This window comes from Pteropus medius, unplaced genomic scaffold, assembly GCF_902729225.1.
Source record: "Pteropus medius unplaced genomic scaffold, Ma_sr-lr_union100, whole genome shotgun sequence".
Taxonomy (NCBI): Eukaryota; Metazoa; Chordata; class Mammalia; order Chiroptera; family Pteropodidae; genus Pteropus; species Pteropus medius.
In genome coordinates, this window is record NW_024342472.1 from 1,309,901 (window position 1) to 1,318,534 (window position 8,634).

The window sequence follows — 8,634 nt, forward strand, 5'->3', positions numbered from 1 at the left end:
CATAGAAGAAAACATAGGAACAAAACTAAAAGATCTTGGACTTAACGAGGATTTTATGAATTTGACCTCAAAGGCAAGGGAAGTAAAAGCAAAGTGAATAGGACTACATCAAACTAAAAAGCTTCTGCACAGCAAAAGAAAAAAAACGTCAACAAGGTAAAGACATAATCATCCGAATGGAAAAATGTATTTGCAAGCAATGCCTCCGATTAGGGCCTAATATCCAAAGTATACAAAGAACTCATACAACTCAATTACAGCAAAAAAATGAAACAATCCAACCAAAAAAATAAAAAATCGGCAGAGAACCTGAAGAGACACTTCTCCCAAGGAGATACACAAATGGCCAAGAAACATATGAAAAGATGCTCAACATTGCTAGCTAGTAGGGAAATGGAAATCAAAACCACAATGACATACCATCACACACCTGTTAGAATAGCTGTTATCAACAAGACAAGTAATAACAAATGTTGGAGAGGTTGCAGAGAAAAAGGATCTCTCATACACTGCTGGTGGGCCTGCAAATTGGTACAGCCACTATGGAAAACAGTATGGAGGTTTCTCAAAAAACTAAGAATGGATCTACCATATGATCCAGGAATCCCTCTACTGAGTATTTACCCCCAAAGACTTGAAAACCCATACCCGAAAAGATATTTGCACACCGATGTTCATAGCAGCATTATTCACAGTGGCTAAGACATGGAAGCAACCAAAGTGTCCTACGATAGATAGATGATTTGATAAAGAAGCTGTGGTACATATATACAATGGAATATTACTCAGCCATTAGAGGAGATGAAATACTGCCATTTGCGACAACATAGATGGACCTTGAGATAATCATGATAAGCGAAATAAGCCAGACAGAAAAAGGTGAAAACCATATGATATCACTTATATATGAGATATAATCCTTAAAGCAACAAGTCAATAGGAGAAACAAACAGAAATTCATGGACATGGACAATAGACTAGTGTTTACCAGAGGTTACCCTTGCCTTTGAGGTCAAATTCATAAAATCCTCTTTAAGTCCAAGGTCCTTGAGTTTTGTCCCTATGTTTTCTTCTATGCATTTTATTGTTTCAGATCTTATTTTCAGGTCCTTAATCCATTTTGAGTTAATTTTGGTGTGTAGTGATGGACAACAGTCTAGTTTCATTCTTTTGCATGTGGCTTTTCAGTTTTCCCAGCACCATTTATTAAAGAGACTTTCCTTTAGCTACTGTATGTTTTCGGCTTTTTTGTTAAAAATTATTTGTCCATATAAATGTGCGGTTACTTCTGGACTTTCAATTCTGTTTTGCTGATCCTGGTGTCTGTTTTTCTGCCAATACTATGCTGTTTTGATTATTGTTGCTTTGTAGTATAATTTGAAGTCGGGCAGAGTGATGCCTCTGGCCTCATTTTTTTTCTCAGGATGACTTTGGCAATTCAGGGTCCTTTGTGCTTCCATACAAATCTGATAATTTTTTGTTTTATATCTTTAAAAAATTCCAGTGGGGTTTTTGATAGGGATTGAATTAAATCTGTATAATGCTTTAGGTAGTAAGGTCATTTTAACTATGTTGATTCTTCCAATCCAAGAAAGAGAATATGTTTCCATTTCTTTGTATCTGCTTCGATGTCTTTTAATAAGATCTTATAGTTTCCATTATATAGGTCCTTCACATGCTTTGTTAGATTTATTCCTAGGTATTTTATTCTTTTTGTTGCAAATGCCGAAGGAATTATTTTTTCCACTTCTTTTTCTGACATTTCATTATTAGAGTATAGGAATGCTATGGATTTTTGAACATTGATTTTGTATCCAGAAACTTTACTGTACTTGCTCATTGTTTCTAGTAGTGTTCCTGTGGAGTCTTCAGGGTTTCTTATATAGAGAATCATGTCATCCGCAAACAGTGATAGTGTGACTTTTTCGTTTCCTATTTGGATGCATTTTATATCTTTTTCTTGCCTGATTGTACTTGCTAAGACCTCCAATGTTATATTGAATAACAATAGCGATGCTGTAATTGAGTTGTATGAGTTCTTTGTATACTTTGGATATTAGGCCCTAATCGGAGGCATTATTTGCAAATATATTTTTCCATTCGGATGGTTATCTCTTTACCTTGTTGACGGTTTCTTTTGCTGTGCAGAAGCTTTTTAGTTTGATGTAGTCCTATTCACTTATTTTTGCTTTTACTTCCCTTGCCTTGTTCCTGATCTTGGAGGAAAGGTTTTTAGTTTTTCACCATTAACTATAATGTTGGCTGAGGGTTTTTCATAGATAGCCTTTATTATATTACAGTACTTTCCTTCTATACCAATTTTGTTGAAAGTTTTGATTATAAATTGATGTTGCATTTTGTCAAAGGCTTTTTCTGCATCTATTGATACGAGCATATAATTCTTATTTTTTAATTTGCTTATTTGGTGTATCATGTTAATCGATTTGCATATATTGAACCATCCCGGTGCCCCTGGGATGAAGTGCACTTGATCCTGTTGTATAATCTTTTTAATATGTTGCTATTTTCGGTTCGCTTGTATCTTATTTAGGATTTTTGCATCAGTGTTCATGAGAGATATTAGTCTGCAGTTTTTCTTTTTTGTGTTCTCTTTACCAGGTTTTGGTATCAGGGTAATATTGACCTCATAAAATGAGTTGGGAAGTATTGCCTCCTCTTCAATTTTTTGGAAGATTTTGAGAAAAATAGATATTAAATCTTCTTTGAATGTTTGGTAGAATTCACTGGTGAAGCCATCTGGTCCTGGACTTTTACTTTTTGGTAGGTTTTTGATGATCATTTCAATTTCCATACTGCTGATCGGTCTATTTAGATTTTCCAGATCTTCTTGATTCTGTCTAGGAAGATTGTTATTTTTCTAAGTACTCGTTCATTTCTTCTAGGTGATTAAATTTGGTGTTATATACTTTTTCATAGTATTCTTGTATGATCCTTTGTAGTTCTGTGATGTCTGTTGTAATTTCCCCCCTTTCATCCCTGATTTTGTTTATTTGTGTCCTTTATCTTTTTTCTTTAGTGAATCTAGCCAGGAGTTTGTCAATTTTATTAACCTTCTCAAAGAACCAGCTCTTTATTGTATTTAATTTTTCTATTTTTCTTTTTGTTTGTTTTCATTTCATTTATGGGCTCTAATTTTGATTATTTCTTTCCTTCTGCTGACTTTAGGCTTCATTTATTCTTCCTTTTCTAGTTTTTTAAGATGAAACATTAGGTTCTTTATTTGGGTTCATTTTTATTTTTTGAGATAGGCCTGTAATGATATGAACTTTCCTCTAACCGCTTTTGCTGTATCCCAAAAGTTTAGATATGTTGTGCTATCATTATCATTCGTTTCTATGTATCTCTTGATCTCTCTTTTTATTTCTTCTCTGACCCAGTTATTCTTCAGTAGTACATTGTTTAATCTCCATGTATTTGTGGTTCTTCCTGATTTCTTTTTGCAGTTGATCTCTAGTTTCAAAGCATTATGATCAGAGAATATGGTTGATATGATTTGAACCCTCTTATCTTTGTTGAGGCTATCTGTGTGTCTCAGTATGTGGTCGATTCTTGAGAATGTTCCATGTGCACTAGAGAAGAATGTATAAGCAGCAGTTTTGGGATGAAAGGCTCTGTATATGTCAATTATGTCCAGTTGTTCTAATGTGTCATTTAAGGATGTGATTTCCTTATTGATTTTCTGTTTGAATGATCTGTCCACATCCAACAGTGGGGTATTTTGATACCCTACTATAATAGTTTTTTGGTCTATTTCTCCCTATAGTTCTGTTAGCAATTGCTTTACATATTTTGGGGCTTCCTGATTGGGAGCATAGATATTAATAATTGTTATGTCTTCTTGGTGCATGATTCCCTTTATTATTATGAAATGTCCCTCATTCTTTCTTTACCTTTTTTTTTTGAAGTCTATTTTGTCCGACATTAATACTGCTACTTCTGCTTTTCTCTGAATGCCATTTGCTTGAAATATCGTTTTCCACCCTTTCACTTTGAGTCTATATTTGTCTTTGGAGCTGAGATGTGTCTCCTGGAGGTAGCATATGGTTGAGTTTTGTTTTTTGATCCAATCTGCAACTCTGTGCCTTTTTATTGCTGAATTCAATCCATTTACATTTAGGGTGATTATTCAAATATGAGGTCTTCTTATAGCCATTTTACCATTTGATTTCTGGTAGCTCCATATTTCCATTGCTTTCTTATCCTTGTATTTCTGTTTTCTTTATTTTGGTTGCTTTTGTGGGTTTTGCCTCTGATTCTTCTTGTTTTATTTTATATACTTCAGTTCTGACTCTATAGTGTGTGGTTACCATTACAAATATGAAAAAGATATATATATATATATATTCATCCATTTTTTCCTGCGTGTGCCTTATCTCCATTCCCCTTTGTGAATTTGGATCTTTGACTTCTCCCCCTTTCAGTCATTGTTGTCTCAGTTTGTTTCTATGTATGCTGAACTTTCATTACTATCTTGTTATAGTAATTCTCTTATTATTTAAACTTATAATGCCTTGTTCTTAGTAAGAGTTGCACTCCTCTGCTTTTAACTACCTGCTAGTCTCCTTACTGCTATTTATGTATTTTTGTTGTTGTTGTTGTCATTTTATTTTAGATGAGCTGACCCCTTTCAGAATTTTCTGTAGCGCAGGCCTCGTAATGGAGAATTCTCTCAATTTTTGTATGTCTGGAAAATCTTAATTTCTCCTTCATATCTAAAGGAGAACTTAGGTAGATACATTATTCTAGGCTGGTAGTTCCTTTCAATTAATAGTTTAAATATTTGATTCCACTTCTTTCTGGCTTGTAAGGTTTTTGCTGAGAAGTTCAATGATAATTTAATGGGTTTTCCTTTATACATTACCATTTTCTTCTCCCTGGCCTGCCCTGAGAATTCTGTCTTTGTCATTGATTTTTGATAACTTTAATACAATGTGTCCTGGTGAAGGCCTTTTTGGGTTGAGATAATTGGGTGTTCTATTGACTTCTTGAATTCCAAGTTTCAGCTCATTTGTTAGATTTGGAAAATTCTTGTCAACCATTTGTCTGAAAATGCTTTCTAATCTGTGCTCCTTTTCCTCCCCTTCAAGAATTCCCATTATTCTTATGTTTCCTCTCCTGATGGTATCAGCTAGTTCTTGTATTTCTCTTTCATTATTTTTCATTCTTCGGTTTCTCTCTTCTTCCTTCTGATTTATTTCTAGGATTCTGTCTTCGACATCACTGATCCTTTCCTCCATTTGGTCGACTCTGTTTCCCAATCTGCTATTTCATTTCTTCATCTCTTGCAATTTTTTCTTTATCTTCAGAAGTTCTTTTTTTTTTTTTGAGGGTTTCAATCTCCTTGCTAATGAACTCATTCTGCTCATCTGATTGTTTTTTCAGTTCCTGAAATCGTAAATATGAATCAATTCAGATCTTATTGAGTTTTTTCAGAAATACCTTCCTGAACTTTTTGTCATTTCAGTTGCATATTTCTATGTAATCTTATTTTCTGAAGACTATACTTTCAGGGAACATTTCTATAGTTTGTAAACTTATTTTCTGGAGATTTTTCTCTTTCTTTCTGAGATGCCTGGTCACCTTGGTTGTTCATGGTGTCTAATGGACTATTTCTCTGCTGGGCATGAATGAAAGTGTATTCTGCTTTTTTTTCCCCATAAAGATGATTTATTATATAAAGATCTCTCTTTATCCTGTTGTAAAGAAGGCGGTTTTGTTTTTGTTTCCAGTAGGTGGCATCTAAGCCTCTTGGATCCTGCTTTATATAAATTCTTAATAATGCCTTCTTTTTCCTTATGGATGTTTAATCACGCTAGCTACCCTCAGTGTCAGTCCCTGTCAGTGTCAGTGACCATTTCAGTAGTGTTTGCTCAGATTTCCCTGGGTTTCTGCTGTGTTAGGTCTCGAAGAATATGGGTGTAGGAGCCCTCTGGGATGGGGTGTGGCTGCAGCGCAGCCTCAGTTTTGCAACCAGGAAGAGTAAAAATCAACTGTTTCTCCACAGTCCCTGATTCTTTGCCCTCCCCACTTCTCTGCTTTCTGCCCCAATGACTGGGCACTGCAGCTGGCTGCATGGAGCTTACAGCTCTCCCAGGCAAGGATATTCAGGGAGCTTGCTGCATCTCCTCCCCTCCCCCTCCCCCTAGGGAGCTCTAGCTGGTAGAGGCAGCTTCTTTGTTTCTCCCAGTCCAGCACCTGACATCCAGGGTTCTGACCTGTGGTAGCTCGTATGAGCAGATCCCACGCTCAGATGTGCTGGTGTGCAGTTTGGGTGTTTTTTTGTTGAGTTTTAGATGTTCAGCTTAATGTTGTTTCAAGTGGAGAGATCTGAGGACATCTCTCACTCCACCATGTTTCTGACCCATTGGCTCCAAAAGTAAATATTATTAAAGCCAGAGAGAGAAATTTGTTAAAAGAGCAAGTACTAGCACACAGATGTTGTCTGCTTTTGATTACACTGTATTTGTACTTGAAAGCCAAAAAAAAATGTCTATATTGTCAGTTATGATTGTTGACATGCTTTATATCAAATCTACCATATCATTTGTTGTTGTTCAGATGCTTATGCTTATTCTGAGACTTGGAAAATTTTTGAAGAATATGTTTTGGTTGGTGGTTGAATAGGTTAGATGTGCTGGCCAACACTGTTTCTCTAGATGTAGTTATACTTTTTGAGGATTATTATAGGTCCCCTACTTGTGTGGCACTTCCCAGATATACCTTTATTTTCTTATCTTGCTTTCAAGCCAATGCATCTGGGCCATGCTAACTTAAGTTCCTTTATATTATTGCCTTGGTAATATAGCTGTCACTATAATCTTACAGGACAGTGACAGGATCAAGGGATGATTTTTTCCCCCCCAAGCATCAAAGCCAAGAAATTTATACCAATAACTACCTTTTCCCTCTCGTTCTGGTACTGGTGCAGTTACTAAGAATTGTTAATGCACACGTAGTACTAATTATACTGGGAAATATCCAGACTAATCCTCATGACACATGCATGGAAGTTTTCACAAATTTGGATCTTCACTTTTAATCCTCTTGATGGTGCTTTCCCAGAGTTATATTTGTAGTGCTGCTGAAATTTAAATGTCTAAGAGTGCAATGTGAAGACTGCATCGAGGTCAGAGAGAAGAAACAGTGGTTATATAGTCATGACTAAAGCAACTGATGATGAAAATTGGTGTAACTTTATAGAGGGCATTACTAATGTGTACTGGGGCAGAATGAAAACAGCAAGGGCTTTGGCATCACCCAGTCTTGGGTTCGAATTCTGTGTGACTTTGGAAATATGACCTAAATTTACTGAGCTTCATATTAAATATACATATTTAATGTACATATATATATACTTTTTACTATATATATACTTTTTACTATATATATATAATTTCTAAACATTCTAAAAGTAAAAAAATAAATAAATAAAGAGCAAACATAAATGTACTCACCACCAAGTTTTAAAGTAATTATATATTACAAATACAGTTGAAGCTTCACGTATACCCTTCTCCAAGCACATTTGCCTCCCTGCTCTCTGACCCTGCCAGTCTTTCCACTCTCACCACAAACACATTTAAAGCAATTAATACTGGAAACTCAAAAAACTCTGACATATAAAAAGTAAAATTGCTTCTGAAATGATAGAAGTTGGTAGAGACTCTTATTGCAGGGTTAATTCATATATCTAGCAACAGATTAGCAAAAGGGCTTTTTAGGGAAGTCATGGATGCTGTTTCTACTTAAAAAATGTAAATTAGAATCTTCCAGGAAAATGTTAAATTTCTAATAAGCTGCATTGTTTTCTGAAGAAAACCAGATTAGTTAGTCCCTATGCTGAGTTCTTAGTACACATTGCCTTTATGTGGGTGTGATGGTGAAGTTTCTGTATCAACTTGGCTGGGCCATAGTGCCAATATATGTGGCTAAACATTATTCTGGGTATTTCTGTGAAGGCGTTTTTTGGGTGAGATTAACATTTAAATTGGTGGACTTTGAGTAAAGCAGATTACCTTGAATAATGTGGATGGACTTTATCTGATCAGTTGAAGTCCTTAAGAGAACAAGTATTGACCTCCCCTGAGCAAAAATTATGTTCTTTCTACATGTATACTCTTTGTAAGAAAACTGAGTCTCAGAAAGGGTAAATAATTTGCCCATGGTTTCACAGCTACTAAGTGGCAGAGCTGGGATTCAAATTTGGGTCTGTTTGGCTACTACACCATGCCACTTTGTGAGAATTCAATTTAATGATTTAGTTCTTCATAGGAAACACTGAGTAGTCTGATTTGGCTACAAAATATAGTATATACAGGAAAATAATGGGTTAGAAAACTAGATAAGTACAATGAGGCCTGATTATTGGGGGTAGGTACTTAAATGCTCATCTGAGGAATCTATACTTAATTGTTTTGATTTTACAGATGAGAAAACTGAGGCTGAAAAAGCTAAGAAAGCTTCTCATGGTTTTCAAGGTGGTAGAACTAGAATTTAACTGAGGTTTATCTAGTGCCAGAGTTTGAGGTTTGTACCATTTCCTCAAAACTTCTTCCCTACTGTACCGTCAACTGTTTCCTCTCCATTGGCACTATCTACTCAGCCATCCAAAAT